Source organism: Aquarana catesbeiana, linkage group LG06 (genome assembly GCF_042186555.1).
Source record: "Aquarana catesbeiana isolate 2022-GZ linkage group LG06, ASM4218655v1, whole genome shotgun sequence".
Taxonomy (NCBI): domain Eukaryota; kingdom Metazoa; phylum Chordata; class Amphibia; order Anura; family Ranidae; genus Aquarana; species Aquarana catesbeiana.
In genome coordinates this window covers 32,226,610-32,247,753 of record NC_133329.1, presented here as the reverse complement: position 1 = coordinate 32,247,753, position 21,144 = coordinate 32,226,610, and the positions used below count along the sequence as shown (strand labels likewise).

Genomic DNA, 21,144 nt, shown 5'->3' with positions numbered 1-21,144 from the left:
TATGCACAGTTTTTTTACCACGAGATACATGGGAATCCTGCCTATAATGACAAAAAATAGTAGTACTCACTGCATAAATTGCGGGGGGGTGTAATCAAAATAACTTGGCAGAGAACAAGAAAAAATAAAAAGCAGAATGATATAAACACACACCCTGAAAAGTTATTCTACAAATGTTTTATTATTACCAAAAAGAGGATCCCTAAATACGGTAAAAATCTCTCATGGAAAAAATTCCCCAAAGTTTAAATCGGCGATTCAAAAATTCTCACAGAATGATGAAGAGGGGATGAATCATGCAGTGAGGTAGATCCCTCCCTCCCCCAATATAATACACCCCCTATGAGCACCTGAGAATACGTCAAGCCACCTGGGGCGAAGAGCTGAACTGGGTGATTCCTGAAGGGAAGAGTGTGATTCTGTAACCATGGAAGTGAGTCACACTGTTTCACTTCTGAAATGATACAGTCACAGCGACCTGAAATTGAAAAGTGGATAAAACTACACAAAAAGTCAAGCAGTCAGTCAGGAATGGAGTATTTTTGAAAGAGGGCAACCTGGGACAATGGATAGTCCACAGAATGAAAAAATGAGGGAGAGAAAAAATATTCTCCTCACAGAAAAAAAGGGTATGTCCTCAAATGTATAAAAAGTCCTGCTGTATAACATTAATGGACGACATATAATAACAATACATTGCGGTTACTTACTGATACCGGATCACACAGAGATCTCTCCAATGCGGGATGAGATACAATCTGTTCGTCTGTGTGTAATAGCCAGAGGTCTCCAGCTGATGATCGCTCACAGATGGTGATTCCACATCCAAAGTAGTTTATCAACATATGTCAGGCTATAAATAAGCAGATAAAGTAATATAGTCCATAGTCACAGTGTCTGTATTCCGTGGTTGAATAATCCATTTGAGTCCATGTTAAGGTCAATCATGCTGATAGATCCATAATTGGTGTATCATCAGATAAGTCAGATTCATCAAATTCCAGTTCAGTCCTTCAAGCTTACCATAGGGTGTTAGCTTGGGGTAGAGGAGCAAAAAACGGGGGTTTCCGTCCCAGCATAAAGAGCTAAAAGCGTACATGTTTCATTCCTTAAGTGGCGGAACTAGCTCTGATGAAGTCCTGTCACTTAAGGAATGAAACATGTAAGCTTTTAGCATGATTGACCTTAACATGGACTCAAATGGATTATTCAACCACGGAACACAGACACTGTGACTATGGACTATATTACTTTATCAGCTTTATAATAGCCAGTGGCGTCTGCAGCTTTCATATTTAGGGGGGGCACATGGGGGGACAGGGACAAAAGTAGGGGGGCAACTATAAAATGCATATATATATATATATATATATATATATATATATATATATATATATATATATATTTATATCCTGGGGCCCTTTACTACGATCCCACAACGGGCCCTTTCACATGTTCTGCAGTGAGCCCCCTTCCTACTGTATTGGGGCCCCCAGGGTGGCAGAAAACAAGGGGTTTGCCACTAACACACCAAGCAAATATAAGGGTCCAAAGCAGTGGGAGAACTATTAGGGTTGCAAAGGTTGTCTTGCCTCCGGGTCCTGGTGTTCTGCCACTGTGGGGTTCCCCAGCCTCCTCTTGCTGTCCTGTCCCTGCTATTGACAGCGCTGGTCTGGCATCTCTTGGAATTTACAGGCTGGTTCTCCTGTCCTAAGGATGGGAGAAATCAGTCTGTTTTTCAGTAACTGAGAGTCCTGGTGGAGTCCTCCTGCAACTCGCTCTTCTCCCTGCCAATGAGGATGCAGGTGAAGGAGCAGATCGGGCGGCTGTGGTTGTGTGAACGCTCGCATTATGCAGTGTCAGCGAGCAGAGGGAGGGGGGAGGAATCACCCGCAGGACCTGAGTGGGGACGCTCTACCTCTCAATAGACTGTGTTACTCCAGCGGCGGCCCGAGTAAGATGCGGCGCATCCGCTACGAATGCAAACAAAAAGACATTGCTTTTTCGTAAAAAAAAAAAAAAAAATTTAAATGGGGGGGGGGGGGGGGGCACATGGTAGGGCACAGAATAATGTCGGGGGGGGGGTCAGGGCTCCCCCTGCCCCCCCAGTGACACCATTGATACAGTACCTGTCGCTGATATTGTGTCAATCTCACCGCTGTTAGCGGCGAGATTGACACCCGCGAGCCCCGTCGCGGGAGCCAGTGCCGAGCTATGACGCTCCTCCCGCTCGCCGCCCCCAATACATTCCTATGGTTACGCTGCATCTCATGGGGGTGGTGAGCGCGAGTAGCACAGCCTTGCATCGGTGATTTCCAGCACGATCCCATCGCGCTGGAAATACAATATCGGCGCCACCTACTGTAATAGCCTGACATATATTGATAATCTACTTTGGATGTGGAATCACCATCTGTGAGCGATCATCAGCTGGAGACCTCTGGCTATTACACACAGACGAACAGATTGAATCTCATCCCGCATTGGAGAGATCTCTGTGTGATCCGGTATCAGTAAGTAACCGCTATGTAATCTTATTATCACAACTGCTTGGAGGATATACCTGCACGCTGTGGGAACCCTGGCATTAGGTTACACTGACAGCATCTGTGTGATCACTCTTATCTGTGTTGTATACCTGACAAGTTTAGGACTGAAGTGCTCAGTGATCCATCCATTTCTTATCAGCGTCTGTCATCATTCAAACACATATATGTCATCTATTAAGATTATACAGCAGAACTTTTTATACACTTGAGGACATACCCTTTTTTCTGTGAGGAGCAGGGCTTTTTTTCAGCAGGAACTAGGGGGCACTCAGTTCCACCACCTCTGGCTCAGGTCTTCTGCTCCCTGCTCACCACTATTACTTGGTAACACTGAAGTCCAGCTTCTGCGTTTACAAGTGATAGCTTATCTCCCAGTAGCTCTCACAGGTCAGATCCCCTGCAGAGATGCCACTGAATGCCGGACAGGGACAAGGGAGATACAGAGCAGGTGCCCAGGGTTCAGTGCAGTCATGGGCAGGAGAGGGTGCTTGGTAGGCTGCACCCTCTGTGGTCTCCATTTTTCCCTGGTGACCAGTTGTTGATGCTCCTACTGCATGATCTCCCTTGCAAGTGACTGTAGTATAGTATAGTATGCTGGGAGGTACTACAGCTGGATAGGTTCTTCAGCCTAATATCGCAACAAAGGTAAGAAATATGACAGATGGTGGAGCTTTTAAGGAGGGGGGAGAAGATGAGGGCAGTGGAGGGAGGGGTTGTATGCAGAGGGAAGAGCTACTATTTGATGCCATTTGGCAGGTATGTGAGTGTGGCAGCCATGGTTGAGTTCCTGCACCTATTCTCTGAGAAAAAAAGCCCTGGTGAGGAGAATATTTTTTCTCTCCCTCATTTTTTCATTCTTTGCACTATCCATTGTCCCAGGTTGCCCTCTTTTCAAAAATATTCCATCCCTGACTGACTGTTTGACTTTTTGTGTAGTTTCATCCACTTTTCCATCTCAGGTCGCTGTGACTGTATCATTTCAGAAGTGAAACAGTGATTACGGAATCACACTGTTCCCTTCAGGAATCACCCAGTTTAGCTCTTTGCCCCAGGTGACTTGGGGTATTTTCAGGTGCTCATAGAGGGTGTATTATATTGGGGGAGGGAGAGATCTACCTCACTGCATGATTCATCCCCTCTTCAATATTTTGAGAGAATTTTTGAATCGCCTATTTAACTTTTGGGGATTTTTTTCCATGGGAGGTTTTACCCTATTTAGGGATCCTCTTTTTGGTATTTTATCAGGGAGTTAGTATATTTATGTTGGTATCTTTTGTATTTTGCTCTTTTTTCAGCGATTAAAACATTTGTAGAATAACTCTTCAGGGTGTGTGTTTATATCATTCTGTTTTTAATTTTTTTTCTTGTTCTCTGCACATCACTTCCTGTCTAGCGTGATGACGTTATAGACTCTGTTCTCAACGCATTTCGTCACCAGTCACATGCCTTTCTCAAGGAGAAGGCTTCTGAATAAGGTAGCGCTGCACCTTTTTGTTTTAATTTTTTTTGAAGGTGTGGGAAAACACAACAGTGCACAGCTGCAAGCCTTTCACACATTTACTTTACATATTCAGACTACCAGTATTCCCTGTTACACAGATAGTAGCGCAATGATTACCTTAATATATTCTACCTTGTAAAAAAAGAGAAGTATGGGCAAACCTTTTTTTTGGTTTTATGTATATTTATGCTCATAGGACTATGGTACTATAGTACTCCTGTAGCTCCAAGTCCACTTTTGTCCACTAACAGCTGATGGGGCAGAGCCCTGCCAAGCTTGGGAAGGATCCTGAAAACATTGTCTAGATCAGGGGGTCTCCAAACTGTGGCCCAAGGGCCAGATGTGTCCCTTTGCTAGCCGTTATCCAGCCCTTGGGGCACTGTTCCTCCCACTGACACCAACAATGGGGCAATATTTCTCAACTCTACTAATGATGGGATACTATTCCTCTTACTAATAGGGGCACTACTCCTCCTATTGGCCACCAACCCTGAGGCCATATTTATGCTCACTGATGCTGGGACTGGGACATTTTCTGCCCCCCGCTGGCCACAATCCGGCCCTCCTAAATTCTGAAGGACAATAAACTGGCCCTTTGTTTGAAAAGTTTGAAGGCCCCTGGTCTAGATCTACCTGGCTTGCCTGATTGACATCCAGCTCCGTCTTTCAGCACGAAGCTGAGAGCTGAAGCCATTTGCGCTTGTGCCCCCTCCTCAGCCTGTCCCCCCAGTGAGAGCTGGAGGAGCAGAATGGAGTGTAGTGATTGGCAATCACTGTTCTCTGTGCCAAGCAGAACAATAGCTGACTGATCAACTGTCCCGTGATTGGTCAGTTCTCTGTCTTAGAAATGGCATAGGTCATTTATTATATTAGATTAGTGTCAAGGACATAGGATGAGATGGTCAAGGGCAGGGGTGTTTCTAGGTCTACAAAAGATCTGGGGCTAGAGCCCATAGCAGCGTAGTAAAGAAAGTCATACGCTTGGGTGGGCATACACATGTATATACAGCAATATACGCGTGTGTGTGTATATATATGTATATCCCCAGAGAGCCCCCCACTTACATCAGGGTCCCCAGAGAGTCACCCTTACATCAGGGTCCCCAGAGAGGCCCCCCTTACATCAGGGTCCCCAGAGAGCCCCCCCTTACATCAGGGTCCCCAGAGAGCCCCCCCTTGCATCAGGGACCCCAGAGAGCCCCCCACTCACATAAGGGTTCCTAGAGAGCCCCTATTACATTAGGGTCCCCAGAGAGCCTCTCCCTTAAATCAGGGTCCCTAGAGAGCCCCCCCTTAAAATCAGGGTCCCCAGAGAGCCCCCCCTTAAAATCAGGGTCCCCAGAGAGCATCCCCCTTGCATAAGGGTCCCCAGAGAGCTCCCCACTTACATCAGGGTCCCCAGAGAGCCTCCCCTCCTGAAGAAACTTGGGGCTATGGGCACCAGATTTGGGGCTATAGCCCCAAAAGCCACCCCCTAGCGACGCCACTGGTCAAGGGTTTTATTAAACGAGGAGGGATAGGACAACGTTGTCATTAGTGTGGTTTGGATGTACAATTCAGTTCTGTAATAAAGATTATTTTATACCTCCTGAGCCCTGATGTGTGGGCTGCTTCTTCTAGTTGGATACAATGTCGTTTTTCATACTCCTTACATGAGTTTTTTTTTTTTAATAATTAATAAAAATATATATATATATATATATATATATATATATATATATATATATATAAAAAAAAGAAAAAAATTCTAGCCAGTAGCCATCTGGACAGAGAATCAGTGCATGTATTGAAAAGGCTACATATGGGCGCATGCGCGGGTGCCTGAGGCAACGGTAATGCCGCCTTAGAGCTCCGCTCCTCGGGAGTTTGGACCGGAGAACTACAGGTCCCAGCAGCTTGGAAAATACCACAAATTTGTAGGTAAATCTCCCCAGCGCCTTACTAAACATATATTATGGTCCTGAAAGGACCAAAAAGCAAATTTAAAGCCAATTGCAAATCTGAAGCGGCTCTCAGACTGGCGGCTAAGATGGGGGCGTCATCTAACTCCTCACAGCACAGCGCTTCACAAGCTGGGAATCCACAGCCTTCCAGACAAAAAACACAGGCTGATAAAACTAAACTTGACAATGTTATCAATCCAGTTCAAAATGTTACACAGTCTGACATGTTTGCTACATTTGAAGTTATGTTACAGAAAGCATTGAAACAGACTTCAGGTCAGAGAACAGCTGAACTGGAATTGAGGGTAGATGATATTGACTGTCAAACACAATATTGCACTTCTGAGTTAACAGCCCTTAAAGAGGAAAATACCCTATTACAGTCACGTTTGAAGGAACAAGAAAACAGAGGATCTAATTTACGGATAAGAGGTATACCTGAATCCATCCTAGACCTGCAGGCAACCATTACCACACTTTTTCAAGAATTACTCCCTGAAATCACTATTGATAGACTTGAAATGGACAGAGTGCACAGAGCTTTAGCACCACGGAAAACCAACGGCCCCCCTAGGGACATAATAACTAAATTGCACTACTACAAAACTAAAGAACAATTGTTATCAGCTGCTAGAAGAAAAGAATCTGTCAGCTTCCAGGGTCATACTTATCAGTTATTCACAGACTTGTCTCCTCTTACAGTTGCAAAAAGACGGGCCCTCAAACCCCAATTGCAGGTACTTCAGAATAACCATATTACCTATCATTGGGGCTTTCCTTTTTGCCTTCGATTTACTCACCTGGAAACTAGATATGTCTGTCACTCTTCAGAGGACTTACAATCGGCTTTATTGGAATTAGGCTTAGTCGAAACAGCCTTACCTAAAGATCAGCCTCGCAGACGTTCAACAGCTCGCTTTCCTCAGCAAAAGAAAAGTTCAGGCTCCAACTCTTTCTCATCTTCATACCAAAATCTCCACAAGCGCGGCCGATATGAACACTCACCGCCTAAAAACGACGATTCAATGGACTGACTAAAAAAACCTACTACCAATTATCTTCTCTCATTACAGGTTTAATTACCGAAATTGGTTTTTGGTTTTTCTTTAGCATAACCACTTGTTCCTTTTTTTTCCTCTTTTTTTTTTTTGTATGCAAAAGATATGTTTAGACAGGGCGGTTATGCTTTAAATTGGATAGTCTATTCGACTTTTTTCTCTTTAGTCCTTTTTATCTACATATAATATAATTATTAAGCAAAGCATTACATATCTCTTGCTGGGTTTCTTTCTTTTTTCTGTTTTTAGTACCTGTGGTTCTCCGGGGCCGTCCTTCCTATAGGAATTTCTTGCTGCCCCTTTGGTTTTTCCATTTGCAGACCCCTGCCTTTTTTGATGGCGGACTCTGCTGATGGACTCGGATCCTTTTAGGGAGTTTTGAAAACTTCCTTGAGATGCTCCCTAACCCTACTATTCTGTTTTCCAATTAAGCAACACTAAAAGTAACGGGTTAATACGATTGTTCTATTTATCTCTTTTTTTCGTTTTTTATATATTTTTTTCTTCTTTTTTTCTTGAACCTCGATTTCTTCATGATTCTCAGAGTGGTGGATCTGGCTCACAGTATATACACTTTATGCTATGATAGATTTGTTACCTTGGTTGATCTATGGCTCCGATAAATGTATTATCTTTAAATGTACAGGGATTTAATAAACGCACTAAAGCTCTAAGATCCTTTTCATCCAAAAAAGCTCATATTATATGCTTACAGGAAACACACTTTACAGAAAAAGCTCAACCTAGATTTCTCTCACCCTCATACCCACAATTTTATAATGCCTCCGCTGCAGTTAAACAAAGGTGTACGCTTATTGGTTTCCATCGTTCCACTCCGTTTAACCTTAAAACACAAGTAATAGATCCGGAAGGTCGATATTTACTTTTGACAGGTTATATTTCTGATAACCCTATTACTATTGTATCTTATTATACTCCCAATAAACGCCCAACGGCGTTCCTATTACACCTTTTTCAAGTCATAGAGTCTCATAAATTTGGAACAGTTGTTATATGTGGTGATTCTAATGCAACAATCTTCCCATTTTTAGACAAATCTCCTCCTGGGCCTACAACAGGTACAACAAACCTTACTTTTCAACGTTTACTCACTTCTCATAGCTTTGTCGATACCTGGCGTGAAATTAATCCTACTGATAGACGATTTACTCATTACTCCTACCCACATAAATCTTTTTCACGGATTGATCATATCCTTATCCCATCTAGCATGTTACCAGAAATCATCTCAGCTTAAATTATACCATTCCCATGGACTGACCATTGTGCAGTTTCCATTAATATAGCTTCTACACTCCCTAGATCTCATGACACAACTTGGTGTATGAAGGATTTCATACTGACTCATCCATCTCTTAGTAACGAAATTGAGAAATCAATATCTGACTATTTTAAAGATAATGACACAAATGACATCTCTGCCCTCAAACTATGGGAGGCTCATAAACCTGTCATTAGAGGTAGAATGATACAACAAGCAACTAAATTCAAAAGAGAACGCAAAATAATGTTCTCAAAATTGGAAACTAACTTTAATTACTGTCATCAGACCTTTCAATCTTGCCCAACGGCTATTAATAATTCTAAACTTGAAAAAGCCCGCCTAGATTTGGATCTTTTTTTGACTGATTCCTGCTGATAAACCTTTACGCAAACGACAACATACTTTTTACCTTAAGGCTAATAAACCGGATACACCCTTGGCCAGAAGCTTGAAAATTACACAACACGAAAAGAAACCTTTCCGTTTGAAAATCTCTAAAGAAGCGTACACTAGTAATCCGGTTAAAATTCTAGAGATTTTTACGTACCAATCTGGCTAAACTATACTCCCCAGCCCCAACATTCGATAAGTCAAAAGCTGATATTTTATTTTCTAGCATTAATCTTCCGTATCTCGATCAAAAACAACGAGATTTCCTTGAAAGCCCTATTACGACTACAGAGGTTTTGAATACTATAAAACTTCTAAAACTTAACAAGAGACCGGGTCCAGATGGGTTCCCGGCAGTATACTACAAACAGTTTATGCATATTTTTTACACCAATCTTAACTAGGGCCTTTAATTCAATTCTTGAAGGACATTCATTTAGAACAGAGACACTCACATCTATTATTGCTATGATTCCCAAACCACAATCTGACTCATCTTCTTGGTCTAATTATCGTCCCATATCGCTTCTTAATTTAGATATTAAATTATTAGCTAAAATCCTGGCCACCAGATTGAATAATATTATTGGTCATTTAATCCATAAAGACCAAACAGGTTTTATTCCGAAACGTCAGGCAGGTGATAATATAAGACGAGCACTCTTACTCATACACGCAGCCAAAATAAGACGTATCCCAGCATGCCTGGTTTCATTAGATATAAAAAAGGCATTCGACTCTGTCACTTGGCCATATATGGATTATATGCTACAGAAATGGGGTTTTGGTAACCATTTCCTTACCTGGGTCTCCTCACTATACAATATGCCAAGAGCATATATTAAATACTCTGGTTATAAATCTACTATGTTTGACATAGATAGAGGCACAAGACAAGGTTGTCCCCTTTCACCATTACTTTTTGCCCTATTAATAGAACCCTTAGCACAACTAATTAGAAAAAATATAGATATCAAATTTATTGAATTAGGTGGTTACCATCATAAGATAAGCCCTTTTGCTGATGATATTCTTGTTTTCCTGTCCCATCCTCATATATCTACCCTCAAATCTACTTAACTTACTGCATAAATTTGCTCATATCTCTGGACTCCATATCAATCCTTCTAAATCAAATGCCTTAAATATTTCCTTATCACAATCTGAACTTCAACATACAAAAACTGTTTTACCTTTTACTTGGGTCTCAAAACAATGACCCTATTTAGGGGTACAACTCACAATCTCTCTCAAAGATCTGTTTTCAGCTAACTACTTACCTCTCTTGAAACGAACATCGGGATGTATGAAGCAATGGGCCTCTCTTCCACTTTCCTGGTTAGGTAAAATCAATGCTATTAAGATGTCAATATTACCAAAATTTTTATATCTATTTAGAGTGTTACCTATAACTTTATCATCTTATTTTACTAGACTTACTCAACGAAGAGTCCTATCATTTATCTGGGGTACTACTAAACCTCGTATACCCAAATCTACACTTTACCTTAATAAATTAAAAGGTGGTTTAGGACTACCCAATTTTTTATCTTATTATTTTGCTGCCCAAATGGCTCTTTTACCTAAATACCATGCTACAATCGAAACACCCCTATGGGTAGCTATTGAAGCAGTGGATACCGACCCAATATCAGTTGCCAAAATGTTATGGCTTCGCCAGGTTGACAGAAAAATCATTTCCAACTAACTAAACACACCTTAGCTATCTGGGATAAGTTCAAAAATTTATATAATCTCCAATCTTTGCATAATCCTTTACTTTCATTCCTTGGCAACCCAGCTTTCTATCCTGCATGGAAATGTCCAAGATCTTTTTCCATATGGTCCTCTATGAACCTGAATTGCTTATACAGATTGACTTCTGCAACTACAATACATTCCTTTCCTGATTTGTGTGAAACCTTTAATATTCCGAGAAATGAAATCTTTCGTTATCTACAAATTAAAAATTTCTACGAACCACTTCTTACTACGGGTTCATCTCTTAATCAAATGACTCAATTTGAACGGATTTGTATAAGCGACCCACACATCAGAGGACTGATTTCTTTATTATACCAACAACTCATAGGTAAATCTGATGAAAACTTACCCTCATACACTGCCAAATAGGCACTTGATATGAATCGGACCTTTGATAATAAAGATTGGTCAAACATATGGTTAGCCACTAAATCTTCCTCTCCAAATAGTTATGCCATAGAAACAAATTACAAAGTCCTTGCACGGTGGTACCTAGTACCAGCTAGAATAGCAAAATTCATTCCTACATACCCACCTAATTGCTTCAGAGGATGCGATTCGCTTGGAACTCACTTTCATATCTGGTGGCAATGCCCGATAGTTCAGGAATTCTGGAAAAACATATTTTCTATGGCTTCTAAAGCTCTTGAAATTTCTATTCTTCCAGATCCTGCTACAGCACTTTTAAACCTCAAGCCCAATACACTTCCTCATACTCAATTCCAATTACTCATTCAAATTACTACTTCAGCCAAACAAACAATTGCCAAAGCTTGGAAGTCTAAATCTCTAATCTTGGCTGAAGCAAAACATAGAATCAATAGAGCACTTGTATTTGATAAAATGACAGCTATAGCTGACAATAAGATCAATACATTTCGTAAGATATGGCAACCATGGGTTAAACACTATCACCCTAATGACTTTGACCAATCTTTGTTATTACCGTACCTCATTAGATTGAATAAAGAATATATAATATAACAATAAATTGTTTAATTCAGGAGCCAGACCACCACCACCTACACTCCCCTCTCTTTTCTTTTTGTTTTCTATATTATTTTTCTTTTTTTATTCTTATTCCTTATAAGACATATATTCATTAACAGAAAATGTCATATTGACTATTTGTTTATTTAATTATTAAATTTCTATGTCATGGTCACATTGATGTATTTCTATAAATTGTATCATTCTTACAGTAATAAGATAAGTTTATATCTTCATTATGATACTATTTATCTTATCTTGATTGTATATTATGTGCTCATGCTTCATATTTATATGTTTATTTCATCTCTTTATTTACTTTATTTACTACTTTTTTTTTTCAATTTATTTACTTATTTACTCTGTTATTTATGAAAAATGTAATAAACATATTTAACAAGGAAAAGGCTACATATGGAAAACAGATGCTTCATCTACACCGAGTACAAGATGTTGATGTTCTTAATACACACCCCGGCGTTTCTACTCGCACCGCACTGAATCGCATGTGAATTGCACAGGAATGTGCTGCGCTTCCTTTTGCGATTAATAGGTGATTCACAGTGTAAACCAGGGCTAAAGCATCCTGGTCACCCATTCTGACAGATCGGATTTTAGCTTATTCTCATAATCATGAAGCTGGAAAATCTCTACATTGTATCATATAGAAATTACTCACAAAAAAATATTCAATTCACAAATAATCACAGCTCTACCTTATAATATTACTTCCAATACTTGGATCATTTCCATTCATAACACATCCCAATGATAAAGCCAGCACTTATAATCTCTCATAATTACCTGGCTGGACTGTAAGCAGCTGATGATGAGGTGATTTCTTTCTGCAGTTTCTAGAGTTTATATAGGTAGAGCAATTGGGCAAGGTGAGATTTACTGGAATTGAACAACTTCCACTTTCATTTTCCTTTTATTATTATAATACCGGATCCAATTACTACAGTCAGTCATAATTCTTCATTTATTGACTCATAGATAGATAGTTACATAGTTACATAATTATGTAGTTACATAGTTAGTAGGGTTGATTAAAGAAACCTGTCCATCCAGTTCAACTTGGGTGAGTGCCTACAATTCTCCCTATCACCTTACATTGTGTCTCATTACCCACTTAAAGCGGAGTTCCACACAAAAATGGAACTTCCACTTTTCGGAACCCTCCCCCCCTCCGGTGTCACATTTGGCACCTTTCAGGGGGGAGGGGGGTGCAGATACCTGTCTAAGACAGGTATTTGCACCCACTTCCGGCATAGACTCCCATGGGAGTCTATGCCTCTTCCCGTCCCCACCGTGCTGTCTGCTGGGAAACACACAGCTCCCAGGAGAGAGCGGGGACCACTTGAGACGCGTCGCCTGCCGACATCGCTGGACCCTGGGACAGGTAAGTGGCCATTTATTAAAAGTCAGCAGCTGCAGTATTTGTAGCTGCTGGCTTTTATTATTTTTTTTTTTTGGCGGTGTGGGTGGACCCCAGCTTTAAGGACCAAGCCTCTTTCTGAGATTTGTTGTTTACAAATTAAAAACTGTTTTTTTTTGCAAGAAAATTACTTAGAACCCCCAAACATTATACATTTTTTTTCTAACACCCTGGAAAATAAAATGGCAGTTGTCGCAATACTTTCTGTCACACCGTATTTGCGCAGCGGTCTTACAATCGCACTTTTTTTAAAAATAAAAAATACACTTTTTTAAAATAAAAAATAAGACAACAGTAAAGGTGGCCCAATTTTTTTTTTAATGTTTTGAGATAATGTTACACCGAGTAAATTGATACCCAACATGTCACGCTTCAAAAATTGCGCCCGCTCGTGGAATGGCGACAAACTTTCACCCTTGAAAATCTCCATAGGCGACGGTTAAAAAACTCTACAGGTTGCATGTTTTGAGATGCAGAGGAGGTCTAGAGCTAGAATTATTGCTCTCGCTCTACCGAACCCGGCGATACCTCACGTGTGTGGTTTGAACACCGTTTTCATATGCGGGTGCTGCTCACGTATACGTTCGCTTCTGCGCGCGAGCTCGTAGGGACAGGGCGCGTTTAAAACATTTTTTTTTCTTATTTATTTTACCTTTTATTTTTTATTTTTACACTGTTTTTTAAAAAAAAATAAAAACATGTCACTTTTATTCCTATTACAAGGAATGTAAACATCATTTGTAATAGAAAAAAAGCATGACATGACCTCTTAAATATGAGATCTGGGGTCAAAAAGATATCAGATCTCATATTTACACTAAAATGCAATAAACAAAAAAAGAATTTGTCACTTAAAAAAAAAAAAAAAAAGGCCCTTTAAGGGCTATGGGTGGAAGTGACGTTTTGATGTCGCTTCCGCCCTACATTGTTATGGAGACGGGTGGGGGCCATCTTCCCCTCACTCATCTCCATACCCAGCAAGGGTGAAGATCCGATCACCTCTGCCGCTACCGACGGCTCCGGTAATCGGCGGAGAACACCAGAGCACAGCGGAAGGGTGGGGGCCCCTCTCCCGCCACTGATAAAAGTGATCTCGCGGTGAATCCGCCATAGAGACCACTTTTATCTTAAACCGGACCGCTCACTGAAGAAGAAGATACCGGGGTTATGGTAGCTAGCTGCTGCCATAACAACGATATTCCACTTCAAACAGCCGACGTATAACGACAGTGGGCGGTCCGGAAGTGGTTAAGATGCTCATCTATTATTATTTATTTAAGGTACCCAGATAGCGTCGTAAATTTACGTAGCGCTCTAAACATACATCGCACACTCACATCGCTCCCTACCCTCAAGGAGCCCACAATCCAAGGTCCCCAACTCACATTTATATACTAGGGCCAATTTTTTATTTTTTTGGACAGAAGCCAATTAACCTACCAGCATATCTTTGGACTCTGCACAGTACCACTTCTCTTGTCCTGTATGCTGGGTGTAATTCTCAGTATCTGTTCTTATTCTGTATGTATGGACTCTGCACAGTACTACTTCTCCTGTCCTGTATACCGGGTGTAATTCTCAGTATCTGTTCTTATTCTGTATGTATGGAGATTTTTATTTGTAAAAAAACAAACAAGATACATAATAACAAACTAACTGACTGAAAATAACAGAAATACAACAATTACTGACATGTTGTTTACGTCAAAAACTTAGCAGTTAAAGGTCATTAATAGGAAATAAATGTGACAATAAGACTCCTTTCCATAAATCTATACTTCAACATTCCATCATAAGTCAGAATCGGAGTCACTCTGCTGACTACCAGTTTCCATATCAGATTCTGCGGATCCAGGATCAGGGGGCGGATGCCTTTTAGTGGGCGGGTCATCCTCTGAGCCAATCACATACTCCTTTTCCACTCTTTTTAATTCCTGCTCCAGTTCCTGGGCCCCCAGAGAATAGGAGTCAGCATCCGAATCTGATAACGCTTCATACCTATTGGTGGAAACTGCCGTACCCACTTCTGGTGCCCCTTTCACTTTTTTAGCTGGCTTCTGCACTAATGTCCAGTCACTTTCGGGTTTACGGGTAGATTTATCTTTTTTCCTATTCCTCCTCTTCTGACCAGTGATCTTCACAGAGACAGGAACTGGAACAGAAGAAGAGTGTGGGGCCGGCTGCTCCTCAGCCTGCTGAACACTGTCCGTCCGCCGGGGAGTAGTCTCCTGGACCTCCGGGACCACCTCCTCCCTAGTCAATACAGCTCCATTCATTAAAGCTTCCTCCTCTAGTTGTTCTGCTGCAGCCAACAATTCATTGTCTGCAGATTCCCCATCCTTATTATGGAAGGCCTCCGGGCAATCCCTATGGAAATGGCCAAGCCCACCACACAGATTGCACTTAACCTTCTCACAGGTAGAACTGATGTGGCCAACCTCCCCACAAAGATTACACTTCAGGATCGTACAAACATTCGCCACATGGCCAGATTTACCACATTTATAACATAACCTGGGCTGACCTGCATAGAAGCAAACTCCTCTCTCCCGCCCAATGAAAAAAGAGTTTGGTAGGTGATGGGTAACATTGTTACTTTGCCTCAACTTAACAAGAACCCTCCAACCACCCGTCCAGATCCCATCACTGTCTTTAGTTTTTGTCAACTCAGAAACCATTTCACAATGTCTTCTAAGCCAGATGACAACATCCTGGGGGGGCACAGACTCATTCCAGAACATGATGGTAACATTTGCTGTGTCAGGTTTGGAGATGGGAATAAAGATGAAATTCCTCCAACCCTCTTTGTCCCGCAAACCACTGAAACTGGCCCAGAACCTGTCTAAGTCAGACATGAGCTTAAAGCTGACATCATAACCTTGTCTGTCAGGGAGATTGATGACTGCCAGTATGTCTGCAGGAGCAAACCCCATCTGATGACACAGCAACTCCCTTACTACAAACCTCCTATCAGGGAGCTCCTCTCTGGAACCCCTATGCTTCAATCTGACCACATTCCTTCTCTTAAAGGCCTGACCAGTAGAACTGTTACTGGTGGAAAAAGAAGGGGCCCCACGGCTCCAGGCATTCCGAGGAGGGACATGACCAGATGGACCAGCATTCCCTTGTGGAGCAGGTGGTGGATCCATCAAAGGGGGGAAATCCTGAGAGTTATTCTGAACTGACTCCTCCATCGCTACATTCTCAGAGCCCTCAGACTGCTGATGACCCCATTCAGATATACCAGCATTGATAACATCAGAATTAATCACCACATCAATATTAGCGACATCATCACTGCACCTCATATCATCATTACTAGTTACCCCAGTGTTACTCTCCCCATGAACACCAGTCACCCCAGCATGGCTCCCACCAGGAGTACTAGTGGCAGCAGCACTGTTCTCACAATCCATGTGCTGGGAGTCCACCATGTCACTTCTCTGAGTCTCCTGTACTGTGAATGTCTGCTGGGTTATACTGATGTTCCCACCACCCTCCAGAGCTGGAAGTCCAGCAGGAGGATCTACTCCAACCTCACTGTCCTCCAGAGGCTGCACAGTCTTCCCTTCAGGAGACACATGTGGTGGCTGCGTGCGTTGGACCGAATCCCCAGAGTCTGACTCTGTAGAAGTCTCAATCCTTTCACTCAATCCCGCCTCAAATCGATCACGATTGTGGTACACCTCCGCCACTGGTCCCAGTTCTTCCAGAACAGTATCAATGTCCTTTGACACACCGGCCAGTTCAATGCCCAGGGAGTTCAGTTTGCTGTCATATAAAATTTCCTTCTTGGGGTTGGCAGATTTAAGTCTATAAACACATTCAATCTGCTTCTGGATCCTAGTCTTGGCTTTTCTCAGGGACTCCATTCTTTTTACAAGGAAAGGAATCTTGTCAGCCAGGTGCAGCGCAGGTTCAGACTTTAACACTTTCTGCTTCGCAGCTGCAGGACGCTTGAAATTCTTGTCCACCTTCCCATTACCAGTGCTGGTCTGAGGGTCTCTGCTGGATGTAGATGGTTTCACTGGGCCGGATTGTGGAAAATTATTACCACCCTCCTCTTTATTCTGCTGCAGCTTAGAGCGGGATGAACGTCCCTGGCCGCTGCCCGCCATTACACACTGTTGTAAGTTCTCTTTAAAGGTTTTCTGTTCTAAGGAAGTTCTGGTGTATTTGCGAGGAGTACTGGGAGAAACCGATGTCTCTGCTCCACTCTGAGCTCTATGAGCTGCACTCTGCTGAGCTTGCTGTGGTTGTAATGGCTGACTGGATTGGATCACGCTTCCAGAACTTGGACTGTACTGGGTGGTATTAGTATGTTCCTGGACTGAATGAGCCCCACTCTGAGGGGTTCTTTGAGTTGCACTTCCAGTGTTTGGACTGTGCTGAGCGATAATAACATGTCTCTGAACAGACTGAGCTGCACTGTGCTGGGCTTGCTGGGCCTGCAATGACTGGCTGGACTGAGAACTCTTTTGCTGAATAACATCACCAGACTTCCTCTTATCAGTATTATCGGTACTTTTCATACAAACATTTCCATGTCTACTTACAGTCTCTGCAGATTGCTTCCCATTCCCAGAGCTCCGTCCTCCGGCTTCACCACCAACCACAGCTTCACCTGACAGTCCTTGTGTAGGCCGGAAAGCCTGGGACTCTCCTGAGAGAGATCCCCGCCCAGGGGAGCCCAACCCTGGGCTTGTACCAGACATCAGAGGAGCTCAGCACCACACAGACTTCAGCTGCTCCACAAGCAGCCACACCCTCTGCACAGTATTACTTCTCTTGTCCTGTATGTCGGGTGTAATTCTCAGTATCTGTTCTTATTCTGTATGTATGGACTCTGCACAGTACCACTTCTCTTGTCCTGTATGTCGGGTGTAATTCTCGGTATCTGTTCTTATTCTGTATGTATGGACTCTGCACAGTACCACTTCTCTTGTCCCATAGACTGGGTGTAATTCTCAGTATCTGTTCTTATTCTGTATGTATGGACTCTGCTCAGTACTACTTCTCTTGTCCTGTATGTCGGGTGTAATTCTCAGTATCTGTCCTTATTCTGTATGTATGGACTCTGCACAGTACTACTTCTCTTGTCCTGTATGCCAGGTGTAATTCTTATGTCGTGTACACACGGCCGGACTTTTCGACCAAACTTGTCCGATGGAACGAATCTGTCGGACAATTCGACCGTGTGTGGGCTTCATCGGACCTGCAATGGACCTTTTCTGGCGAAAATGTGACGGACTTTAGATTTAGAACATGTTTCAAATCTTTCCGACGGACTCGAGTCCGGTCGAAAAATCATTATAAAAATTATTATAAATGATTGTGCAGTATAGACCATTTCCTCTAAGTAAAGAAAGCCTTCACCATGTGTTATGGGGCGTACACACGGTCGGACTTTTCGACCGGACTGGTCTGACGGACGCCGACGGACCAAATCCGGCGGACAATCCGATTGCGTGTGGGCTTCACCGGACCTTCAGCGGACTTTTCCAGTCACAAATCTGACGGACTTTAGATTTGGAACATGCTTCAAATCTTTACGTCGTAACTCCGCCGGACCCAGAAATCCGCTCGTCTGAATGCTAGTCCGACGGACGAAAACCGACGCTAGGGCAGCTATTGGCTGCTGGCTATCAACTTCCTTATTCTAGTCCGATCGTACATCATCACGGTCGAATCCGTCAGACTTTGGTGTGATTTGTGTAGACAAGTCCGATTCGACGGAAGTCCGTTGAAAAGTCAGTTGAAAGTCAGTCAAAAAGTCAGATGTGATTCAGTCCGTCGAAAGTCCGGTCGTGTGTACACAGTATAAGGAACTGTTCTTATTCTGTATGTATGAAAGGTGAGGAGTGAGGAGGACAAGAATTGTGTCCCTTTTGTGTGGCTTTTAGGTGCTCTTGCCAGTGGGCTGAGTGGTTGGCGGTTAAATGCCTTGTCAAGCATGTGGTACCCAAATAGCTGGTGTTTTTGCCGTGCTTGATCTGCTTGTGGCAGAGATTGCAAATCTTAACAGTGCGATCAGCTGCACATGTGCTAAAAAAAGGCCCAGACAGCTGAGCTGTGGGAAGTAGGCTGGGAGATAACCGCTCCACAATCCGATGGAATAGGGTGGCTGCTCTCTACTCTTCCATGATGGCTGCCTCTGGAGGACATTCTGCCTTGTTGGGGTTGTTTCTCCCCCTCACTTTAGTCCTCTGCTCTATCTGGCACCCAAGTCACGTCCGTGACCCGATCATCAGCATTCACTCCATCCTCATCAATACTGGAGCCAACTTGGCAATTGAGAGGGCTCGGGAAAAGAAGAAGAGGTGGGCAGAGTACTGGGGGGGCAAAGAAACAAACCTCTCTGTACACCTTTCCCGTAAACGCCTGTCAATACAGATGGCTACTTGCATGACTTCATTCAATGATTTCGGTTCAGGGTAGTGAACTAAGGAGTCTTTGATAAAGTATGATAAGCCTAACCTGAACTGGCTTCTTAGAGCGGCGGAAAGTTATTTGATTTATTTATTTCAGATACTTATATAGCGCCGTCAATTTACGCAGAGCTTTACATATACATTGTACATTCACATCAGTCCCTACCCTCAAGGAGCTTACAATCTAAGGTCCCTAACACACATTCATACATACTAGGGACAATTTAGACAGGATCCAATTAACCTACCAGCAGGTCTTTGGAGTCAGAACAGTATTGTTCAGCAGTGCGTTTATCCTGACGTAGTGACCTAAGGTTAGCTTCTGCTGAATGGGCACAGTCAGGATCATCATACAGTAAACGTAAGGCTTTGAAAAAGGCTTCAACTGACCCTCTGGCTAGGGTCACCTCTGGGGAGACTAAACGCCCAAGACTGGAGACTGGGCATCCCCCTGCAACCATGTAATAATCAGGCTGACCCACTGTGCTTCAGAACCAGAGGAGTGTGGCTTGAGCTTAAAGTATAGCATACAACAATGTTTAAAGTTGGATAACATATGGGGGTCACCAGAAAAACGGTCAGGCGGGTTAACTTTGGGCTCCGGCTCCTGCGTTACTGCTGGAGGTGCATTTACACGCAAAGACAGTTCCTGGACTTGGCGTGTCAGTTTGCAAATTTCCTCAACAAATGAACGGGCCTGTGCAGAGTCCATCTTGACAGAAATTTTTAGTTAAAGGCTTGTGATAATGTCACAAATGTCACTTCTACCCCCAATGCAGGTGGTCAGACACTATAGCTAGCTATTGTGTGCTTTACCTATAGCAGCGCCTTTTCCCTTAAGACAAGCAGGCCTACCGGTACTTGGTTGCCCCCAGGACTTGTACACAATGCTATAGTGTCTGGCCACCACACCAAGGCAGAAGTGAACTGAGCAAAGCAAATACTTGCAGTTTAGCAGACAGATATCATGGTTCTATGACAATCCAGGTAAAAGGCAGGCAGAGTTCAGGGAATAGTCCAATATCCAATCCAATAACAGTACAGGTAAAAGACAGGCAGAGTTCAGTGAATAGTCCAATATCTGATCCAGGTCATACACAGGGAAATCCAGATTAGCAAAGCAGGGCAGACAAACGGGAAGCTTGATCAGGAACAATGCAGGTATACTGTCTCTATCACAAGCAAGGGATAGAGTGTTCAGTTTGCTTACATCAGGTGACTGACCAGATCAATCACCTTCCAGGTGAACACAGACAGGGAGAATGCAACAGCCAACACCCGGATGTTGGACTGAGGAGCAGGAGCACTTAAGTGATCCTGACAAATATATATGGAAAGTGCTGTGTAAATTGATGGCACTATCTAGGTACCTGTAATAAATAATTTCATGATCCCATCGTATGTGTTGGTGGAATCAATATTGCCTCATTTATGCGTTTCCTCCTCTCAAGCTGCTCCCTTGCCTGCTGCACAGGATAGAGGCCAAGGGGTTTCTGGTCATTCTGGTGTCCCCCGGATTGGCCTCATCATCTGTGGTGCAGCTGGTCATGGATGCTCCCTGGCAGTTGCCTCTTTGGGAGGATCTCCTGTCCCAGGGTCCAGTTTATCACCCTGCTTTGACGGCATAGCTATTAAAAGCCAGGTTTTGAGGGACGAGAGCAGTCGGATTTGGTGATCCCCACCATGTTGAAGGGGCATAAGTCTACCTCTCGAAAGATTTATTATCGCACCAGAAGGCTTATATTAGCTGGTGCGAGGCTCTGGGTGTCCATCCACATTCCATCTCAATGACCAG

General features: G+C 42.9%; 1 protein-coding gene across 1 annotated transcript in view; it reads right to left on the bottom strand.

The window, feature by feature from the left end:
• Positions 1–12,356, bottom strand: part of LOC141148267 (RING finger protein 112-like) — a 66,639-nt gene extending 54,283 nt beyond the window's left edge. The window contains exon 1 of the mRNA XM_073635536.1: positions 12,285–12,356. The gene's annotated coding sequence lies outside the window, so the exon portion shown is untranslated. The remainder of the gene's footprint in view (positions 1–12,284) is intronic.
• Between the last annotated feature and the right edge of the window lie 8,788 nt (positions 12,357–21,144).